Source organism: Oryzias latipes, chromosome 6 (genome assembly GCF_002234675.1).
Source record: "Oryzias latipes chromosome 6, ASM223467v1".
NCBI classification, from domain to species: Eukaryota; Metazoa; Chordata; class Actinopteri; order Beloniformes; family Adrianichthyidae; genus Oryzias; species Oryzias latipes.
Window position 1 is genome coordinate 9,748,997 of NC_019864.2, and position 24,113 is coordinate 9,773,109.

General features: G+C 42.7%; 1 protein-coding gene across 2 annotated transcripts in view; it reads right to left on the reverse strand.

Annotated features, from left to right (window-relative positions):
• Positions 1 to 24,113, reverse strand: part of lingo1 (leucine rich repeat and Ig domain containing 1) — a 195,636-nt gene that overhangs the window by 102,762 nt on the left and 68,761 nt on the right. For both annotated transcript variants that reach the window (XM_011475842.3, XM_011475844.3), the window contains one exon: positions 4,772 to 4,917. The gene's annotated coding sequence lies outside the window, so the exon portion shown is untranslated. The remainder of the gene's footprint in view (positions 1 to 4,771; positions 4,918 to 24,113) is intronic.

Sequence of the window (24,113 nt, forward strand, 5' to 3'; positions counted from 1 at the left end):
AAAAGTTCAGCACTGGCTGCACATATTCGGAAAATTACCGTATGTACAAACAGTCACTTTCTTTATAGCATTTCATTTTGTTTGCTGTGTAAGTGAATTTAACATTCTGCATGTGCTAGCATCAAATCAGTTCCGAGCTACAGCCAGTGCTGCTCTATGGTGCAATGTAGCTTAAATTATAATGTAATACAAAGCATTTCTCATGGGCATAGCAAACCCCTTTTCTCGTGAAGAAAGGGTCTGGTAAACATTTATTTTGTCATCCCGAACATTGTTCAAAAAATTGTCAACTTGGAACCAAAAATATGTAATTTTTCTTTATCGCTACACTTTTGAGAATAGAGACAGTCAGTCAGTGATGGTTGTGCCCCCCCCCCCCCCCCCTTCAGTTAAATATGAAATATGGCTTTTTAAGACGTCTGGTTGTGAAATTTTGGTAAAAACTTCATAAGCATAATTAAAACACCACTGGAAATGTTTTTCTAAAAAAGGGGGGAAAAAATCATATGGGGACTTTGAGAAAAGCCCAACCCAAACACCTATTACCTTATGCCATCACCTTTGTTTGAGAAATGACAGTCTTCAAAAGGTGTCAAAGAAGAAACATTTTCCCTTTTTGATGAAGCAAATCCACTTACAGAGCATTGAAATGAGAAATGGTGCAGCTGAAGCAGCCAAGGTAAAAATAAATGTTAGCTATTTAGCGTTTAGCGCATATTTTACCTTTGGATTCTCAGTCAGAAGACATAAAAATATTACACGTAAGGCTTTTGTAGTACACATTTGTCACCTTCAGATGGCTTTGGCAGTAAATCCACACCTTTTGTTTACATTTTCATGTTATAAACGAAAAAAAAAAGACATATACGTTTATTTTAATAAAGAGAGTGAATATGCAGGCGAGAGAAAAATGTTCCTGGCAAAGCACAGAGGGAGGCCAGGAAATGGTGAGAGTCAAAGCCACAATCCAGGATGAAACTACAAGGTTTCAGCGGTACATCAGGAGGATGGCTTCCAGCAATGAATTACTAAGTGTATGCCTCAGGCAGCAGCAACCCAATGAGGAAAAAAAAAGCAGAAACTATTGTGGAAGGACCATCTTGTGCTCAGCGTGTACCTCCAACAGACTGAAAAAGTGGCTGATGTCAATAAGCCTTAACTGGAAACGACTGCACACTGTGTTCTATGTGCATAAGCTAGTTTAATGTGGATCCGAAAGAAGTTTGAAGGTTCTTTTGCTTTAAGTTATAGGTAGCAGAAACTTTTAATGCCAAGTAAAAACTATGCACCTTGAGTAATACAGATTGATGTAGCCAACAAATCTAAACAGCTGCTTTAATCAATTTAGACAAAGTATTGTTAAAATTTATGAGATAACCTTTTTAAGAAAGCAAAACCAGAATGTTTTTATTACTCATCGCTAAAAAAAGAGAACAAGAATAACCTCAGGTTTCCTTCAGAACTGTAGCCAGGCTGCATTAGTCATAGCTCCGCTGAGCCATGTTATGACGACTGAGAGCTTCTTTTTCCCTGAAATCCCTTTTTTTTACTTTTCTAAAAAGACATCATGTCATCCTGCCAACCATTTCCGCTGATGTACCGAGAGGTAACGCGGGTCCTATTTTGCATAATCACAACCTGATAAGGAAAAAGAGCGATCTGTTGCAGAGAATCTTTTCTTTCGGTTGGAGACAAAGCCACCTGAATGAACAGATGTCTTCAATCTAGAGACAGTTTTATCTCCTGATGATGCTGACAAAAACACTGGAAAAACTAGACAATGTGGACTTTTAATGACGTTAAGCTGTAAGAGTTAATGAAATCCGAAGCATTTATATTGCAATGAAATTAGAGGAGCTCAAAACTAGGACGTACAAGGAAACGAAATCAGTGTGCAAAACTTAATGTAAGCACTGTGCTAAGATGAAATATATAAATATGAAGAGTATTAATACATATATGATGGTAAATGGCATATACCAGTGCTATATAGCACTTTAACACCTTAAAAAAATGTTTCAGTCCCAGTCAACAATGCACACACACATTTACACGCTCATGGCGTCCCCACTGCCAAACCTGTGGCCACCAGGAGCAATGTGGGCTTTAGTGTCTTGTCCAAGAACACTTATGCTGCATCGACACCTTACGTGATTCGTATGTCAAATTTGTGTCGTCGGCCTCTCTTTTGACATGTGTCAAATTCACTGCCCAACGCCTACCCTTGACGCCCTCACCGCGGCGCAACAACCGTTTTTCTGGATTTCATTTGTTGCCACATCATGGAAAACATGCATGATGTTGAGCGAGTTGTTTGGAAGTAAGAAGCAAGCAACTGTGCATATTTATTAGAGATGTAGAGACTGTCACAGCTGAGTTTCTTGAATTGATGGACACAACAAAAGCTGATGACATAGTCCACTCTAGTTACTGTGCTCAGGTTTGACAATGTTGGAGTGAACTGGTCATGTGATGTCAGTCTAATGGCGCCCCATCAAAGGTCAGGAAGAAGGCAGGTGTTGCCACAAAATTCGGCAGCCACCCAGGAAAAGATTCTTGGACATTTCATTGTGTTTTGTAAACTTAAATGACTGTAAATGTGTTGCTGCACATGATTTGAATCCTGATATTGATGGCAGGGTAAAGTTTCAGGAGAAAAAGGGAAGTTGACTCCAAATTCTTATGTTTAAAAATATTTGCAAGTTTACTTAAAATTAATTCTTCATTCATTAACAAATTTTATTTTAGGGAGGGTGCTTAATTGTTTTCTGTAGCCCCTCTTGAGTTTATTATCAGGATTGCTTCATTGTCAGATGTAAAATATTCAGTCTGCATAACATTGAATAAGCCAATAATTTTTTTAAGTAAAATGCATTTTATTTGAGATCCATTGGCCTCTGTGAATGAATGTGAAACAATAAGTGATTAGGCTACTGTGTTGGTTGAGGGATTTTTTCCAACTGAGAAATACAGAAACAAAGCTACAGATAATGGGCTGACCATAGGTTATTTTGCTTTTATCTTACTGGTCTGCACGGTGGTGCAGTGGTTAGCGCTCTTGCCTCACAGCAAGAAGGTTCAAGTCCCAGCTGGGGGACATGAAACAGAACATCAGTGGGGGACTGTTCTGGGGAGAACATGCAAACTCTGTGAGGAATGCGTGGGTTCTCTCCAGGGTCTCTGGCTTCCTCCCACCATCCTGCTTCATAGGTTCATTGGCAACTCTAAATTGTCCATAGGTGTGAGAGTGAATGGGTGTGTGATTGACAACATTTTACCCTGCAACAGACTGGCGAACTGTCCAGGGTGTCCCCTGCATTCGCCCACAGGATAGGGTCCGGCAGCCCCGTGACCCCAAAAGGGATAAACAGAATAAAAAATGAATGTTACTGGTCCGGCCCACTTGAGACCAGATAGGTGAATGTGACCCCCGAACCAAAATGAGTTTGACACCCCTGCTCCAAGTGGAGAGTTATGGAAATTATAGTGCCTTATAAGTCGGACTTTACTATCCCTTAATGACATCATCAACAGTCACAGAGTGGCTGCCAGCTCTTTAAAATACATAAAAAAATCGGTTTTATAACTTTAAAAAGTCATGCAAAAACAAAAACTCAATTGTTTCATTTAAATGTAAACTTCAGTGCTTCAGAGCGCGCCCACGTGAAGAAATGCGTTTCTCCTACGGGCCAGAAGCATGATGCAGATCACCCTACCAGTGGAGGGATAGCCAGCCCTAAGTCGCTATGGCTCCTCCATAAAAAACAGTTTCGGACACCACTAGGGCTTCAAATGCCCCTACAAGTGGAGCAATAGGAGTAGCCAGAGGGGTGGGGAAGCAATTCAGACTTGACCTTAGACACATGGGAAGGAAAGGAGGGAAACAAACCTACAATATTCCGATGGGAGATCACTGCCTTACCTCTGCATCACGGTCGCCCAGGAAATAAATATGAATAAAAAGGGATTAAAGTAAAAACAGGAGCCCACCTTCCGACAAGGGCATATATGCATATCATAGGATTTTTTACATGTGGATCAAATAAAAACCATAAAAGACAGCATCAGAAAAACATTGTAATATATCTTTTTTGTTTCTTTCTTTTTCTTTCCCATTTTTTTCCCTCTTATTTACTTCTCCCTTTTTTCTCTGATAGGTGAAGCAAAGCTTTGTTAGTAGGACATACAATTTATTTTATCCATTGGGTCCCCAGCATGTATCACATAAATTATAGACCTCTTTCTTTTTCATAACATTACAGTGTTTTCATTATTTTTTATTTTACTTTTTAACAAACCTGCTTAAAGTCAAAATCTATTTGTAGCAACATAATGGTTAATAAACATCTTCCCTGCTCAACCAGTGTGAACACCATGCGGCTATTCACGGGGTCAAAAACCCGTATTTAAAATGTTTTTAAACATGCGTCACATGCCCGGTGTGTCCATAGCTACACTCATTGTTCTGGCAATTTCTTTTTGGTTTTGGCTGCCAAGGTTTTTGAATTCTTGTGACGCAATGTAAGTCTCTGTGTGTGTGAAAGCGGAAATTCAATAAATCTTCCGCACCTTTTATCAACGCAAAATTCAACCAAAAACAACTTTGAATTTAACATGAAATGGTGTTCTTTACAGATATAAAAGGCAGAGAAATGTAGAAAAAGGTTTGTGTTGAGGGAAGAAAGATTTTACCATCTGAGGTTTGTATTCCCGACATAAGGGTCTGAATGTCTGGAAGGTATTTTTCAGCATTCACCTGGATACTACTCACAGGCAGAAACTGCTGTCCTGGTGTTTCCGAAGATCTGCTGAACCTGCCTACAGTGCAGAAAGCAGAAGGCTGAAGATGTCAACTGGGTACTTTGTCCACCTAATCCACATTCCGTCACAGTTTTGCCTCTTCAGTCCATCAGCTACCTGGAAATACAACACAATGAAAATATGACGGTCATTATAACTGTTAATCAAGTGATCAAGTGATAAATCAAGTGATTTATATTAGCCAAGGGACAGCTAAAATATTAATAAACAATACGGTAACCTTATGATCAGGAAACGTCCTTTTATCTCTGCCAAATTTAAAGCGTCACCGGAGGTGGTCATTGCTATTAAACAAGGGTGTTTCAAAGAAGAAACATACTGTCATGGTGCCTCTGTCAGACTCCTCCCCCTCCCCTCTCTGCTTGGTTCCCTGATTCAGCACAGCTGCGACCACTCTACTCATCTTCTCCACCTGCCTATTTAAGGAGCTCCTGGACCAGTATTCATCGCCAGTCCGTTTCCCCTGATGGTGCTCATTTTGGTCTTACGACTAGTAGTTCTTGCCAAGCTACCTTGTTCCAAGCCTGTACCTAACGTATCTTCTTACTTGTCTCCAGGAAACCCCAAACCACGGGTGGTCGCCTGAACCCGTCGCTATCTGGAACCCTCACTCAGTCTGCTTCACCGGTCTCACCACGAGCCTCTGCCGATCATCCAACTCCACAGATCTCCGCCGACGCTGCCCTACGAAGGGATCCACCAGTGACGCCACAAAATCCAGTCTCTCGTTGGGACCTCACAGAAACTGCTCACTCCCTAACTGTGCTGGCAATTAAATCTTCTTACTCACCTCACCAGCTTGCTCCTGTGTTTGCTTCCGGGTTCCAGCATCTGGGTCTCTAATGTTCTGAAGTCATGACAGAACGGACTGGCCATAACCCCGACCCAGCTGACCCGGAAGATCTTCGTCAGACCATCACCCAACAAGGATTATTTTTGGAACTCCTCTACAGCGCCGTCACTCGGATCACTACTGTTCAAGAGGATTTGTTATCACAAATGAAAGGTACCACACAAACTATTACCGAACTAACCAAACCCCATGCTAGTTCCGCTCCAGGATCTTCCCTACCATTTTCCGGCAACACCGCTGCTTCCGCCTCCGAGTCATTCGCCGCTCCAGAAAACATCCGGCTGCAACCGGAACCTTTCTCCGGGGACGTGGAAGCCTGCGGAGGATTTTTACTGCAGTGCCAACTGATTTGTCAACAAGCCCCTCGTTATTATCAGTCGGACCTCAGTAAGATTTCACTAATCATTAACTCTCTCAGAAATAAAGCTCTTCAGTGGGCCCAAGCTTACCTTTCCACCAACCCCATCAGCCAAATCACGTATGAACATTTCCTCCGTGAGTTTCGCCAGATTTTCGACCAACCACGCAAACAGGAGGAAGCTACCCGGCGGTTACTCGCACTAAAACAACGTAACCGACCGGTTAGCGATCACATTATAGATTTCCGTATTCTGGCGGTAGAGGCTGGCTGGCCCGATCTACCCCTGAAAGGGAACTTTTACCAATCACTCAACGAACACATCAAGGATCACCTTTGCTCTCAACCCGAAGCGAACACCTTAGAAGAATTAATCTCCGCGGCGCTCCGTTCCGACATCAGGCTGCGGGAGCGACAAAACGAACGTACCCCAAAACTCCTACGTTCCTCTGTTAATCACGTCCAGCGCTCCGACACCCTCGCTGCTCCTAAATCTCCGGACGAGTCCATGAAAGTCGGACATTCTAAATTATCAGAGGGAGAACGTCGCAGACGACGGGATGAGGGATCCTGTTTTTATTGCGGTAATAAGGGTCATTTGGTCTCTTCCTGCTCGCTTCGTTCTAAGCCCCCGGGCCCCTCGCCAGATGACAGGCCGCAAGCAGTAACTAACTTCAATCATTCTGGTAAAGATTTTTTATTTGTCCCTGTCAAGCTTTGTTTAGATCTCCATGTTCACGATTCACGCGCCCTTGTCGACTCCGGGGCAGAACAGAGCCTTATTGACCAGCAGCTTGTTGATAATCTGTCTATCCCCACAGAACCTCTGGATAGACCTATCGAAGCCTCCGGGTTGGGTGGCCAGCACTTATCCCGCATCACTCATCGCACCAAACCCATCATGCTCGTTTCATCAGGCAATCATCGTGAGTCCATCCGTTTTCTCGTCACTCAGTCATCCCACACTCCCATTATACTTGGATTTTCATGGCTCAAGTTACATAACCCACAGTTTGACTGGTCCCAAGGATCAGTCATCAAATGGAGTCCATATTGTCTTGCTAACTGTCTACTGTCTGCCCTTCCCACGGTAACCTCCCGTAGCGCCAAGTGTCCTAGTCAGGTTGATTTGTCCGGCATTCCTCACTGTTATCATGATTTGAAGGCCGTTTTTAGCAAAACTAAAGCCAGTGCTCTTCCTCCCCATAGACCATATGATTGTGCTATTAATTTACTGCCGGGCGCCCCTTTACCCAAGGGCCGTTTGTTTAACTTATCCGGTCCTGAGAAGACAGCAATGGAAGAGTACATCCAGGAGGCCCTCTCTCTGGGGCACATTCGGCCATCCTCCTCCCCTGTGGGAGCCGGATTCTTTTTTGTTGAGAAAAAGGATAAATCACTCAGACCCTGCATTGACTACCGGGAACTAAACCAAATCACCATAAAGGATAAATATTCCCTGCCATTAATCACCTCGGTTTTTGATTCCGTCCAAAAGGCCCGAATTTTCACCAAGTTAGATCTCCGGAATGCCTATCATTTAGTCCGCGTTAAGGACGGTGATGAATGGAAAACTGCCTTTAACACTCCTCTAGGGCATTATGAGTATTTAGTCATGCCCTTTGGTCTCACCAATGCCCCGGCAGTTTTCCAAAGGTTGGTCAACGACGTCCTTCGCGACTTCATTAACCGGTTTGTTTTCGTCTACCTCGACGATATCCTAGTTTATTCCTACGATCAGACTCAACACGAACACCACGTCCGTTTGGTGCTAGAAAGACTGCTAGAAAACCAGCTCTTTGTAAAACATGAAAAGTGCGAATTCCACGCCTCCACCGTACAGTTTCTTGGCTACATCATCGAGGCTGGCTGTATTCGTCTGGACCCCTCAAAAATTGAGGCAGTTACTAATTGGGACCCTCCGGAGAGTCGTAAGAAGCTACAGCAATTTCTAGGCTTTGCTAATTTTTACAGGCGATTCATACGCAACTACAGCAGCATTGCCACACCTCTGACACGCCTTACCTCCACTAAACTCCCTTTTGTCTGGTCCTCCGAAGCTCAACAGGCTTTTGACAAATTAAAGAATCTTTTTGTATCTGCTCCTATCCTCATCCAACCGGACCCCTCACGTCAGTTCATAGTCGAAGTGGACGCCTCTGACTCTGGGGTAGGAGCAGTTCTTTCCCAGAAGGAGGAAAGCTCTGGCAAGTTGAAACCTTGTGCTTTCTTTTCCCGTAAATTGTCCCCTTCAGAACAGAACTATGACGTTGGAAACCGGGAGCTCCTAGCTATCAAGCTAGCTTTGGAAGAGTGGCGTCACTGGTTGGAGGGAGCCGAGCAGCCATTCATCGTGTGGACAGATCATAAGAACCTGGCCTACCTCCGCTCGGCTAAAAGACTCAACTCTAGGCAAGCTCGTTGGTGTCTTTTCTTTGACCGCTTTAATTTTACCATCACCTACAGACCAGGCTCCCGTAACATCAAGCCCGACGCTCTCTCTCGGAAATACAGTCCTTCGGAGAACACTCCCTCATCCATCATTCCGTCTTCATGCATCATCGGTAGTGTCACCTGGGATATCGAAACTAAGGTACTTCAGGCCCAGACTGGGGACGCTAACCATCCACCCGTACCCAGGGGAACATTGTTCGTGCCAACTCCCCTCCGTCCAGAAGTTATTTCCTGGGGGCACACTTCCCGTGTGGCATGCCATGGTGGGGTTCATAGGACCCTCAACCTCCTTCGCAAGAGGTTTTTCTGGCCGTCGATGGAGAAAGACGTACGCGAGTACATCTCGGCATGCACCACCTGTGCCCGATCAAAGACGTCCTCCTCGGCCCCTGCAGGGTTACTCTATCCTCTACCAACGCCTAACCGACCCTGGTCCCATCTAGCTATGGACTTCGTCACCGGGTTACCCCCATCCAAAGGTAACACTGTAATCCTCACGGTTATCGACCGGTTTTCCAAAATGGCCCATTTCATTCCACTTCCTAAATTGCCCACCGCCACTGAAACCGCTGACATTATGGTCAATCATGTTTTTCGCCATCACGGTATCCCTATGGATATTGTCTCTGACCGTGGTCCCCAGTTCATTTCCCAAGTCTGGAAAGCCTTCTGCACGGCCTTAGGGGCCACGGTCAGCCTCACTTCTGGATATCACCCCCAGTCCAACGGCCAAGCGGAGAGAGCTAACCAGGAACTGGAGGCAGCACTCCGCTGCCTGGCGGCACAGAATCAGCAGGACTGGTCCCAATACCTCGTGTGGATTGAGTATGCCCATAATACTCATCCCTCCACTGCTACTGGGATCTCCCCTTTTGAGGCCGCCCTCGGGTACTCACCACCTCTGTTTCCGTCACAGGAACTGGACTTGGCAGTGCCTTCCGTCCAACATCACATCCAGCGGTGCCAACGCATCTGGACTCAGACGAAGGCCGCTCTCCTCCGCACCAAGGAGAGCAACTGCCGCATTGCCAATCGACACAGGGTGGTGGGTCCCGATTACCAACCTGGACAACGGGTTTGGCTCTCCACACGCAACATCCCCATCCAAGCCACCTCCAAGAAACTGGCTCCTCGTTTCATCGGTCCATATGTCATCGAGAAACTCATCAACCCCTCCTGCGTCCGACTCCGTCTTCCCAAAGCCCTTAAGATACACCCGTTGTTTCATGTCTCGCAGATCAAGCCAGTCCAGGACAGTCCTCTGTGCCCGCCGTCCGCTTCCCCGCAGCCCGCCCGGCTCATCGATGGTGCTCCGGCTTACGACGTCAATCGGATCCTGGATGTCCGTCGTCGGGGTCGCGGATTCCAGTTCCTGGTCGACTGGGTGGGCTACGGGCCGGAGGAGCGCTCCTGGGTTTCCCGCTCTCTCATTTTGGACCCCTCGCTCATTGAGGATTTCTACCGGGCCCACCCGGATCGCCGCCCTTGACCGCCTGGAGGCGGTCGTTGAGGGGGGGATACTGTCATGGTGCCTCTGTCAGACTCCTCCCCCTCCCCTCTCTGCTTGGTTCCCTGATTCAGCACAGCTGCGACCACTCTACTCATCTTCTCCACCTGCCTATTTAAGGAGCTCCTGGACCAGTATTCATCGCCAGTCCGTTTCCCCTGATGGTGCTCATTTTGGTCTTACGACTAGTAGTTCTTGCCAAGCTACCTTGTTCCAAGCCTGTACCTAACGTATCTTCTTACTTGTCTCCAGGAAACCCCAAACCACGGGTGGTCGCCTGAACCCGTCGCTATCTGGAACCCTCACTCAGTCTGCTTCACCGGTCTCACCACGAGCCTCTGCCGATCATCCAACTCCACAGATCTCCGCCGACGCTGCCCTACGAAGGGATCCACCAGTGACGCCACAAAATCCAGTCTCTCGTTGGGACCTCACAGAAACTGCTCACTCCCTAACTGTGCTGGCAATTAAATCTTCTTACTCACCTCACCAGCTTGCTCCTGTGTTTGCTTCCGGGTTCCAGCATCTGGGTCTCTAATGTTCTGAAGTCATGACACATACTTCTTTCAAGAATTGTACACGCTTGCAAACATGTGAACAGAAAAACACACCAACAACAATACACGTCTATTGCTCACAAGAAAAGCAATGAGATTAAGACAAAATGGATATGAAATATTTTTATGTTGTTGATTCTGCACTTACAACACAGGGAGACCACAGGCAGTTCATGTCAGCAACAACACCTCCAGCACCATCATAATGAACACAGGGGTCCCCCAAGGATGTGTGCTGAGCCCCCTTTTCTTCACTCTGCTAACTGCACCCCCAACATCAATCTCCAACCTCTTTATAAAGGTTGCGGATGACACAACAGTGGTGGGTCTCTTTAACAACAACGATGAGACCACCTAAAGAAGTGAGGTGAGCAGGCTGGCTCTGTGGTGCAAAGATAACAATCTGCACATGAATGTGGAGAAGACAAAGGAGATGGTTGTGGACTTCAGGAGAACTCCCACCCGGCACGCTCCACTGGTCATCAATGGTGCTGCTGTGAAAAGGGTGAGCTTCCAGGGGGTGCACATCTCCGACGACCTGTCTTGGAACCACAATACTGCATCCCTGGCCAAGAAAGCCCAACAACGCCTGTACTTCCTCCGCAAACTGAAGAGGGCCAGAGCTCCTCCCCCCATCATGCATACAGTGGCGCCATCGAGAGCATTCTGACCAGTGGTACGGAGCCTACACCGCGTCCTGCTGGAAGACTTTGCAGCACTTTGTAAAAACAGCTGAGAAGATCATTGGTGTCCCGCTCACTGCCTCTCAAATATCTATCACTCCCGCCTCACCTGCAAAGCCATCGGGATTGCAGGGGACCCCTCACACCCATCCTAGAGACACTTCAGCCTGCGACCATCAGGGAGGAGACTGTAAAGTCTCCAGGCCAGAACCAGCAGTCTCAAGGACAGGTTCCTGCCTCCTCCACTCCCTGCTCCAAACTTATACTGAAAAACTTTCACACCAGTTCAGAACATCATCTTCACCAAAGACTGCCATCACCGACTCATCTACTTACTGTTCTTAGCACTGTTGTCACTTTAAACTGCCACTTTAACCATCTCATTGCTCTTTTGAACTGTTTAGATTTCTGTTATTCTTCTTATATTAACTGTTATTTTATCTATTTAATTTTATTTTATTATTTTATAAGCTGCTTGCACTGTGGGGCGAGAGGAAAGTAATTTCATCTGTGCTGTATGTCTTGTGTATGCATCATATTTGACAATAAAGCTGACTTTGACTTTGAAATTGTAGACTAAGTTAAAATGTCTTTGATGTGAATTATATTTTTATTTATGTCATTTTTCATTGTTTGAGTACACAGTAACTTTTTCCAAGACTTGCATCTTTTAACTAAGAAGCTGCTAATTCTGTTAACAAATCTGGTACATTAGATCTGTCTTTAGAACCCACTCACTCTTTTGGCTGTGAGGTGACAGCGCTAACCACTATGCCACCTTGCAGCCCCAAAAGAAAAGATGCCAAGCCTATATTAAATTGTATTATTAGGACTTTGAAACATCTAGAATACAAATAGGCCCTATGGTTAAAAAAAAACGTTTTATTCGATTTTTAAAAATCTGTGCGTGAAAGTACACTGTCATGTTAAACATCGTAGCTATTGGGAATGTCTCCACCCGGGCCAAACCTACAGTCTCCACCTGGGCCAGATATGCCAATGTAAACATCAAACACACCTAACTCAACTCATTCATCACTGGAAAAACTTACACCTGCATCTTTGTTTGGTCTGATTCCACTCCAGCTCCAGAAACCAAGCCAAAGACACAACTGGTATGGACTGATATTGAATTAAGAATCTATTTTATGTTGAATGCTGGTTATTTGTTATAATTTGAATGTCATGAGCATTTTGATGTTTGACATGTTAAGTTTTGAAATGTATTAAATGGAAATTCTGGTTTATGTCTTTTAAGGTTTTCAACCTATCACCTTCATCTAAAATCAGAGAGCTACCTGCTGAAATAAATACAAAGGCAAAGCAAAGTAGATGTGTGATTGAGTTGTTTCCATGTCCTTTGGAAAACATGGTCTATCGAGTCAGACAGGAGCTGGGGGAGACCAAAAGACTCGACAGTTGAAAACCAACATGTGACGGTGAAACTAAAACTGATAAAGTCAGAGAAATCCTCTGTCGACATGGGAAATAAGCAAGTTCACAGGAACAAACTGAGCATCAGAATGAAGAAGACGGGTAACTGAAGTGACTTTGAATGTAGCATGGTTCAGGGTGAGGGGGGCTTAGCCTGCGATGAGCCTTGGGGGGGGGGGGTTTACTAGGCAGTGGCCCCCCTCCTGTGGTTGCCGTATGGAGTGGGCCCCCCCTCTTTCGGTTTTATTTGCACCTTAGACATGTAGGGCCCTTGGTAGGGGGGGTGCTTGGACATCACTGCCAGCAAGCAGCGGATGTCCTCCTTGCACCCTACCCGCCAATTTTAACCGCACCTTAGACATTTAGGGCCCCTTGGTGGGGAGGGTGAGGGGACGTCACTGTGAGTAATCAGGAGATGTCCCCTTAGTGCCCTACCCGCCAATTTTAACCGCACCCCCCTTAGTACACACACCCCTCCCCCCTCAATATATACATCCCAACATAAACACACACACATGCACACACACACTCTCTCAAACACACATACACGCACACACATTTTGCAAGGAAGGTGGGACCTAGGACCATCTGTCCCCTGCCTTTTCCCTGGTGGGGGGTACGGGCCCCTTTGCAACGGCGGCTGTGTCCCCGGGGTGCCGGCTTCCTGGGCCCGGCGGTGCTCTCTCCGCGCGGTGGGGGGGTTCACATTACATCTGAGCCGGGGGTGTTCGTGTCCCTGGGGGGTGGGTTCTGGTCCTTGCTCCTGAGTGCTGGGCCCCGCCAAATTTCCAACTGTGGCCGAGCCTGGTCGGGCCATATTTACAACACCCCTTGTGGGCCCTCTTTTTTCCCCGGGGTTCCCCCCCTCCTGGGCGGGGGCGGCGGGCCCCTGCCTCGCTCCTCCCTGGACCAACCGTCGGCCGGGCGGATGGCTGCCTGGAGTGCGGAGTGGGTCTCCCTTCGGGGGTCCTGGCTCGTACCTGGGGTTGGGGCGGGGGGATGCCCGGAACTCCTGGGTGGTGGTGGGGTGCTCGTCTGGGGCTGTGGGCGTCCTTCTCCGGTGGGGCCCTGCGTTGGGTTCTCCCGGCGCGGCGGGGGGGCTGCTCTCCTGGTTAGGCTGGGGCGGCGCCCTCTTTCCCTCCGTGCCTACCTGCTCTCTGGCTCTGGGGGCCTTGCGGCGGCCCTGCTGGCCCCGGCCTGGGTGGCGGGCTTGGTCGCCCGGGCGGCGGTTGTTCCCTGCCGGTTCCCGTGTGACGTTGGGGGGATTCCGGCTGCCGCTGCTGATGCGGTGGGGGTCTTGGGGTGGGGATGGCTGGGCACTCTCCCTCCTTCTTTTCACGTTCCACCATCCATTTTAGAAGAACATAAACACTCACCTGAGCACAGGTGTTAGCTCAACAGACTGAATGACTGAAATATTTCACACTAGTTGGTTTTAAGGCATAAGTATGCGTGTGAACACTATCTGTTTTGTGTACATGTCGACAGGTGGACATTTTTGCAACTAACAGGTGTGTTTATAACATTTGAGTGTGTGTGTGGACAGGCTCCGCCCTTTTTTTTTTTGTTTGTTTTTTTTACATTTAAACCTTACCATAATGATTAACAACCAGTAAACTTGTTGCTGTATGCTGCTTCATGGTCTTATCCCCCTTCCCCTCCTATTATCACCCCCTACCCCCCCTCTCTCTAACGTCCCTCTCTCTTCTTCCCCTCTTTCCTTTTCCGTCCGGTCCAACACCAAAGATTTTCAGACATGTTTGAAATTAATAAAGTTTGGCCTCAATTACAAAAGGGGTTTGTTCAGACATACCTTTGGTTTGTCTGAAGATTAATAACCCCTCTTGTTAAAGTAAAATATGTCCAACCCAAGAGGCCCTCAGCTCTCATCTGAATGCCCAGCTGTTGGACAGGACAAGTTAAAAAAAAAAAAAAAAGAAAGTAGCATGGTTGTTGGTGCCAGACAGGCTGTTCTGAGTATTTCAAAAAACTGATCTACTGAGGTCTGCAGAAGAAAATCTCTGAAAGCACAACACGTCCAACCTTGAGGCAGATGGTCTACAGTAGTAGAAGACCAAACCGGGTGTCACTCTTGTCAGCTAAGAACAGGAAACCGAGGTTGCAATTCACACAGGATCACCAAAACTGGATGATAGCAGATTGGAAAAAGGTTGTCTGGCCTGATTAGTCTCCATTTCTGCTGCCACATTCGGATGGTAAGGTCAGAAATTGGCATCAACAACATGGATCCATCCTGACTTGTATCAACAGTTCAGGCGTGTGTTGGTGGTGTAATGGTGTGGGGGATCTTTTCTTGGCACACTTTTAAGACCAGTTGAGCATGATTCCAACCCCACAGCCTACCAGGGTGTTGACCATGTCCATCCTCTTATGAACACAGCTCACTGGACTCAGCCGTCAAATAATCACCAGATCTCAACCCAATAGTTCATCTTTGGGATGCAATGGAACCGGTTCATGGATGTACAGCCGACAAATCTGCAGCAACTGCTTGATGCTGTCATGTCAATATGGATCAAACTCTCAGGAATGTTTCCAGTACCTTATTGAAACGATTCCACTAAAACAACTCAAGGGACTAATTTTAAAAAAATCCATTTTAAGCACATGTAATTTTGTGCAATCAACTCATTGAACATGTGTAAAACATATCAATATTTAATATCTTCACAACCGTTTCTAGGTAGGAAGACAATTATTGAATGTTACCCAACGTCAACTTTTTGTCTACGAATTTACATTTTTAATGTAATTTAGCCTTTTGTTAATATTTAATTTTTTGTCTAAACTTTAATAACAGACTTTACAGTTTGAGTTAGTTTATTAAAGCTGGGTCTTTTGAACACATGTAAAAATTATAAAAGACAAAAAATTGTGTCTGCTTTCAACAAGGTAAGCACTTACTCACCAGAAGATATTCTTTTTGTTGTGATAAACACCCATCTCATTTTTTGACAGCTCTTTTGTTTTTTAAATATACTCATTAATGAAAAGCATAGTTGACTCAAAGATTTGAGACTATAAGATGATCTTGAGTATAGGTCCCAGACTCATAAACAAAGCATTATGAAAGAAAAATATCATATATGTTGCATTGAATTATAAGTTGCACTTTTGGGAGAATTTTCTGAAACAAAATATGGGAACAAGAAATCATAATAAGAGAATAGATAACAGTAATGGACTGAATATATGAATTTATGCACACTTCACTACCGTAATTATATGTAGCTTCATGACACACAGGAAGAATCTAGTAAATTAGTGCAACATTTTAAGAATTATTCAGATAACCGCATAGGGAACAGGCTAACAAGTCAACTAAATGTTTTATATCACCTTGAATCACTAAATCTGTGGAAAATCTTTTCCTGTGTGTCGCCTTTGAACGTCTTTATCCACTCAAGGTGCCAAATTAAAAAAAAAAGTGTTTAGCTCAATTAAACATAATTATTTAGGAAATATTATTTTGACCTTTGTTATCATTTAAAGTATTTTCCCTCTTTTTATGTCTACAAGCCATATTTGTTCTGAATAAAATAAAACAATGTTCCAGCCAGTAATACCCACCATGCTTTGTTTTCTTCCCAGTGCCTGTCGGAAGTTAAAAAGGCTATGAGGAATTTTTACAGGTTGTTTACGCTGAAGTTAATTTGCTCCTTGATTTCATGAAATAAATAACTGGGGAGTTTCTGGTGGTGTAATTCCTATTCCAGAACTTTTGCATGTCAAAGCTTTTGACATGAGGAACTACAAAGATTACCTCTGGACTCACTGGATCTATAAAGATAAATCTAAATGATTAAAAAAGAAATCTATATTGTATGAAATCATTATAAAACCTTATCCATGATTGTCTGGAAGCAGCGCCAGCTGGCTTGGCAAACATTTGATCTTGTACACTGCTGCGTCTACACTGAACTGGGTGATGCGTTTAAATCAAAAGGGATAGAACTTCTCTTTGATTTTTCTGGCGGAGAAAAGTCAGATCTTGGCTCCAAAGCAAATAATTGAAGCATCGATATAGATGTAATTTGTCTGCTGATTTGTTGGCAATATCTTAGGTACCTTATCCTTTAGAGGAAGATGCTCTGTATATCATCTGCCTCATTATTGGTAATGCAGTTAAACATATTGGGTGATGTCTGGTTTCATTATTTAGCATCGGTGTCAGATTCTCAGTGTAAACTAGGGAGTACATTCAGAAAATACCTGATTTTGTCTAGCAGAATGTGAAAAGGTTAAACAGACAACTCCTTCAAAATGCCTGTTTTTATGCAAACTTGCAGGTAAGCAGAGGTAGGTTTGTCAAAAAAAAAAATCATCTGAATATTTGAATTTGAATATCGGGGGGGTGATGGATGTGATGTGATGTCAAATTAATATTTTTTTGGTCGTCCTAATTCTTCTACTTTTTTTTTTAGTCGATTGAACTGAACTTACATTTTGTACTCACTCAGTTACATTTACTCAACCCGACATAACCATTCATAACGTATATGATACACGCATTTCAGAGACCCCCATCGTAATATCAGGATTCAAACTTTCATAAAAAATAAAGTAAAAACATTGAAGTTGGTCAGTGTTTTCAGGCCTGTAGTTCATCATCAGTAGGGGCTGTTCTAGCTCATTTCCAATTGGCTTCCATAAAATCTCTAAAACGTTTTTGGCAGGAAACTTTATTGTTTTTTTTCAGCCAAAAAAATGCAGTTACTGTTGAATGTTAAATGTTAAAACTGTTTGACTTTGTGTTGAGTCAGTGGGTAAATAAGTTGCTTTTTTTCCCTGGACACTCATTTTTGATTGTTTGAGCAAAAACTTACCAAACACCCAACACATCATCATTGATACATCTCATGCAAGACAGTCTTTTTTTTGTGTGTATGGATTTGATCAAATATTGACAGAACATCTTTATTTCCAAAAGTTGAATTTTCTGTCACTTTTTGTAAAAATTACATAACGAGGAGTTGCTTTACTGCATCCTTTCCTTTATTACTAGAGTAAATGTATGATTAAAAACAAATACTCCTTAAGATGGTTGCATATGATATGCCACTGAAGAGTCAATCAAGCATGGGAACGGAGGGAACGTGTTCCAAAAAAAAATGTAAAAAATAGTGCAACCACCTATAAAGTGAGTCTGTTATTGGAACCAAGTATTTTTTTTTTTTTTTAATGAATGAAAAAGGACTGATTGACCAACATCTCTAGTGGTTCTCTGGCTCCAGTTATTTTACTTTTTAGTCAGCTGATAAGAAAACCAGACACAGTTAACATAATGCAAAGTCAGGGGGAATCAGGAACCATATGATTGTTTAAAAATCAGCAACTTATCCTTCAACAACCTTGAAGTAATAGATTTAGAGAGAAAGTCACATTAATTCTGCAGTACAAGACACCTAACAAAGCAGACTACAGAGAAGAGCAGATGAGTCATTCTCAAACACCATCTGCACTATTTATTTATTTTATTATTTTTTACCATTTACCATTTAAAACGGAAAAAACAACAACAATTCTTACAGTAGGCCTGACAGAAACTATTTTCGAGCGTACAGATGGTATACAACAAATAACCTGGAAATGCTTGCAGAGCTCAGATATTGCAGCAATGTTGTGTGCTTAGAATTAAATAAGAATTCAGATTTCCGATGTGTTTCTTTGCACACTGTCACCATGAGCATTTCCAACTGATTGGTAGGGACCTTCACCCCCCCCAATCTTCTGAGGCAAGATTAGGCTATCTCTCCCCATACACATGGATGACTGCCTCTGTGGGGTCGGCTGTATCACTCAACACTGCACACCCTTCCTCCATCCAGTGCTTAAAAACATATCTATTTTCAACGGGATTAGCTCACACTACAGGCCATCTGACAGGCTCGCGGTACAAACTCCCAGGCACCCACTGGAACATATCATTGCCTCATTGACTAACATAGATCCCAAAAGTGTATCTCATAGTGTGGGATAAAGCTGCCAAGTGTTGGAGTTCAATATAATCAAATAAAGGAAGTTTCCAGCCAAGAATTTTTCAAGCTCCAAGTAATTGTTGTGTGCAGGAATAAACATGTGCACAGAGCCTCTTTGTTGTGCTAAAAAAACACTTGATGGAGCACTTCAATATTCTCTGGTATAAAATCACTGACTAAGACATAATTAAAACAATAAGTTAAAAGTGTACTCATTTTATGCTCAAATATGCAGATCTCCAATTAAAAAAAAGAAAAAAAGTAGGAAAGGTGAAATGTGGAGTTTGCATGGTTTCCCTCTCCATGTGTGGGTTTTCTCCAGGTACTCCAGCTTCCTCCCTCAGTCCCAAAACATGCTTCACAGGTCAATTGTATGATTATAAATTGTCCATTTGGTGTGAGGGTGAATGTGTGTGTGTGTGTGGTTGTTTGTCTCTATGTGGCACTGCAATGAACAGGTGTACTGTCCAGTGTACCCTGCATTTGCCAAACAGTAGCTGGGTACACTCCTGCATCTTAACGCTCCTGCCTCTATATGATCTTGTACAGGAATGAGCAGGTACAGAAAATGGATAAAGAACTTTGACCAATTACTAATTTGCTGTAGTTAAAGATAGGACCACAATTACATGGCTACTAAAAAGCACAAGACAACACCAGTGTTGCCAAGGGCTATTGGATGGTAAAATCAAATTCAAGGCCTTTATCTGGGGTATCGCTTTGGAAAAGTCTATTGCTTTCTTTTCTGGTCTATGAACTCCAACTTTAAAATTACAATCACACATTTCCTAGAACAGAAATGCTTGCCACTGATTGACACAAACACTTCTGCTAGCCTACTGTACTGTGTGTTTAATTGAGCAAATTGATATAATAAATTTCCAGCATAAAGGAAATTCCCTGAGTAATGTTAACCATCAGACCTAATGATTCATTATGAGACTATAGCTTTGGGGCATTTAAAGTAAGCTGAAGCTGTGGAAAGACTTTTTTTAAGTTCATCCACTGCACCTGTGGATGCTAGGAGGGAGATTGTACGCTCACAAAGCAGCGTCGCAAAAAACAAAAAAATATGATCATCAAGGTTGATTATATTTTCATAATGACATAAAAAAATATATTACTTTTTGAATACTTGCTTATAATTGCTTGTCAAAACTGCTTATGGACATTGTTGCCCCCAGCTATCGAATACGCACTCACCCCTTTAATAGTGTGATGGACTAGAACATGCTGTGTACCCAAGGCCATCGATGAGAGGTGTCTCTGTTTTTATCAACTCCGACAGTGCACTGTGTGGCCTCCCAAAAAATTAGTTTAATAAAAGGTACGTTAAAAGCTTGTTTTCTCGCAGCTGTTTCATTCCACCTCTGTGGTGTCTTTGTCCCTGTGCTGCTTAAAATGACCTGTTTGGAAACGCAATGGAATTTTGTCCTGTCTATCTTCTACTTCCACAGTTCTTCCTCACTCTCTCCATACAAGAAATCCCAACTGCTAATCATTGCTTACAGTAATTAAAAACAAATGTGTGTCTGCAATAGATGCCTACAACGAGCACACATGGAGCCTCATTATTAAAATGAGCCGTAGTCTGCCCAGGTCTTGCACATCACATGCTTTGACCATGACGAGTCTCACCTTTTAAAACACCTTTAGCTCTACGAGGGGGTATTGCTGGATAAGCTGAAACACAAGGGCAAGATTATTATGCCTCATGGCGCTTTGCATGAATTTGAAACTGGGGGTTGGCCACGGAATGATGATGGTCATCAGTTGTGCCTTTAACGTGCATTACATGCATGAAAGGGGCTTAAAAAACATGGAAGTATTCCCCATTTAAAAAAGTCTGTACTGTTCATAATAGATAAACTCTAATAATGAGACACTGAATATAAAAAAAGATCCAGGAAATCACGTTTGATTTTTAAAGAAATTATTTGAATAACCGTGCTGTAAGAAAAGTTAACCTCACCTTTTTGTAATGTAACCTTTGTTGTCAACAACGGAGGTCAAAGGTTGGCTCTAGATCACCGATTTGAACTGTAGCTGCTATCTTGGTCCATTCTTCCGTGTAGAATTGTGATGTTTTGGGGCTGTTGTTGTGTAACATGCTTTAACCAGATTCCCTCGTTCCTGCACTGCTTGATGCTGACAACTTAAATCAGGTGGGTTCAGTCAAACAGGATGTTGTTACCCAATCAGCAGCAAGCTGGTCAGGGAGGACTGGAAAACAGGCAGGATTGTGGCTCTTGAGGGCCAGGGATGGCCAGCCCTGCTCTACTGGATTGAGGTCCAAAGACTCGTTGGGCCACTCCAGAACCTTGAAATTGATTTTAGGTAGCCACTCTTTTGGGTGATGTGTGGGATCATTGTCATGCTGTTGGAGCTACCTACTTTTCATCCTCAGTGCTATCACTATTGAATTTTTTGCCAAACACGGCCCCATTCATCCTTTCCTTATGTTTAACCCTTGTGCTATCTTAGATGACCCCACCCTTGCATTGAAGTGTTCTCCCTACCATGACAAAGGTGGATAAAGGTGGAAAGATTTCATGTAATCCATGGACACCAGTGAAGATCACAAATCATTGAAGAAAAAAGGTTCAGAGCACTGTCTAGTGGGTCTAAATGACCCCATTCCCAATGTTAAAGTGCCTTGGATAGCACAAGGGTTAACTCAGTGATCCAGCCACCCTTGTGATAAATCAACCCAAACGCATGTTGTTTCCCCCTCCATGCTTCACAGTCACTATGGTGTTCTTGGGATGTATGTCAACATTCTTTCCCCTCCAAAAACCTTTAGTTACATTTTTACCAAGGAGTTTCATTTTAGTCTTCTTTTGGTCAGAACTCTTGTTTGTTTGGAAAAGCTAAAAACATGTGCATCAATATACAAATATATTCTTTAAAAATCATTCACTATGATGTCCTAGATTTAAAAAAAATATATATATTCTGTATCACGCAGTTGAGGTTTATCAGTTATAAACATCACAGACTGCTCTCATTTGTTTAAGTTTTAAATGTTCTCTTGTTTATTGTGTTAATTACTCAATTGAACTTAAATGAAAACAGGAAGGGAAGGGCCCAAACTTTCATAACATAAGTACATAAAGACACAAGCACATAGGGAGCACTTAACATTTTTTTGAAATTAATGATCATCCCTGAAACCAATATTTTTTCTTATTTAATAGTCAACGTCATCTGCCAAAAAATAAGCTCAGAGAATAATCTGGAGAAGGTGCTTTCTTTTTTAGGTTCTTTTCTTGTTATCTGACGAGGGCACTCTGCACTAAAGAAAAAAACATTGTAGTTATCATTTTTCATCCTAATTATTCAGGAAAGTGAAAGAGAGGAGGGTAGTTTATATTTTAGCTGTATGTGCCCCCCCCCCCCCCCCCACCAACAAGCTTTTTCATAATAATACTGTTTACTTTCTTTGTACTTATTTGTTTTTCCACAATTATTAGCAGCCATATTTGTCTGATTCTCCATACCTTCAAGTTTACTTTATTGCAGAGAAAAATTGAAAACCAGTGGAGCAAAACCCAATAAAGCAAAATCTGGTATCCATGGATACAAGCATGTGTGTCAACACAGTTTATATATCAGTCAGAGAGAGATGAGGTGTGTTGTGCTTGTGTCCTACTTTGGCAGAACATAACTGGGTTACCTGTCATTCATCAAATCCCCCACTTCCAGTCTCATCTGAGTAGTTTATGGAGTTCAGGATTATTTCCCTGTCTGGGTTCATGCTGCACTAAAAATTCTGTGTTTTTTTTTCTCTCTCACATGGCTGCAGGCTTTCTGTTCCTTGACTCTCATGTTTATCTAACCCTTAAATGTTTCCCATTTAATAAAAACATATCAGCAAACAACATCATATCCAACCAAAACTTCAAGAAATAATTTCAAACCACTATTTTTAGATCCTCATTATCTCTTTTTATAACTTTCTTTATAACTAGTTGAAGAGTTTAATGTGACACTTGTGAGCTTGGTGCAAAAACACAACCCAAATGACGAGTTAACCTCCTTCAAGGCCAAACTGTAAAAGTAATTATATTCGCCCGGAGATTTTTTCACGGTTCAAAGCTCCTGCCCTCTCCAAGCCTCAAAGACAACCCTTAAGTCATCCCAACGACTTCATTTAAAAGTAACTTCCAATCCAGGTAATTAAGAAACCAAAGTCCAGGTGGTAACATGTTTTTAGGAGTCAGAAGGGACAAAGTTGCTTGAAGCACTAATAGGTTTTCAGAAACTGGAATCTGAGAAATATTAAACGCAAACTTCAGCCTCGTTCAGACTGGTCCTTGGCCTTGAAAACATTTGGAGACCGATGGTTTAGACTGTTGTCATAGATCCTTATTGCTGTATTGACAGAAATTAAGTGAAATGTTTTTGTTGAATCTTCCATTAACTTTAACGAACAAAAAGGGTTTGACAAGGAGTTTCTTCCAGCTGATATTGGACTGATATTGGGAGTCAATCCAACAGGAAAAGTCCTGAGGAGGGGGCACCAGATTTTATTTTGAATAATACAGGTTTTAAAATATTTTATTTCATTCTATAGCTTTTTGTAAATGAGTCTTTTCAAGCATTTTAAAGCAAACTGTGTGATAGTTCCCCCACATATGATAGACAAGACCCTTAATGTTCTATTCTAATAAAATCACAGACATTTTCAATATGGGAATAAAATAAAAAATTTTAAATAACCTCAACTCCCCCATGCAGTTTTATTCACAATTGATTTTTTTTCAAATTAAAATGCTACAAGAAATGCAGTTTCTGTCAGACAACTCTTGCAGTAAAAAATATTTATTTCCATATACTTAATATTCACATTCTTCAAGTTGGCATTCACATCTTTTTGTTTTGGCACAAGGCTCCGTTGAATTCCATGATATAATTTTCCATAAAACATTCAGGTAACAAAAAAAAACCTTAGCGGAGCCCACAGGTGGAAGCCTGGGACTTCATGATTTCGAATGACCATTAGCATGGATGTTCAGCCTTCACAACAAACTGACTTATATCAAAGTTATATGATTTACGTGATGCCCGTATTACTATTTTATTAATACTAAAATTGAGTGGTGACAAAAAAAGATTTTCCAGGATTAAAAACTGAAACTCTATACGGTAGAAAGTTATTGTATTGGATAAATACACTTAACATGTTCAAAAAACAATAAAATAAAATAAAAATAAATAAGAAAAACTTGATGAAGAAATAATTGATCTGTATGCATTTAAAAGCTGAATAAGGACATGGGTATAAACCAACCCATTAAAATACAAGCTAAAACCGAGACGTAAAACTAACACAAGAGCAAGATTCAAGTTTCAAAACTGATCACATTCTGTTTTTGTCACCTTGAGCTTGTCTTTGCATCAATGTTACAAAATGTTCTTTTGATTAATACCCAGCAACACAACAG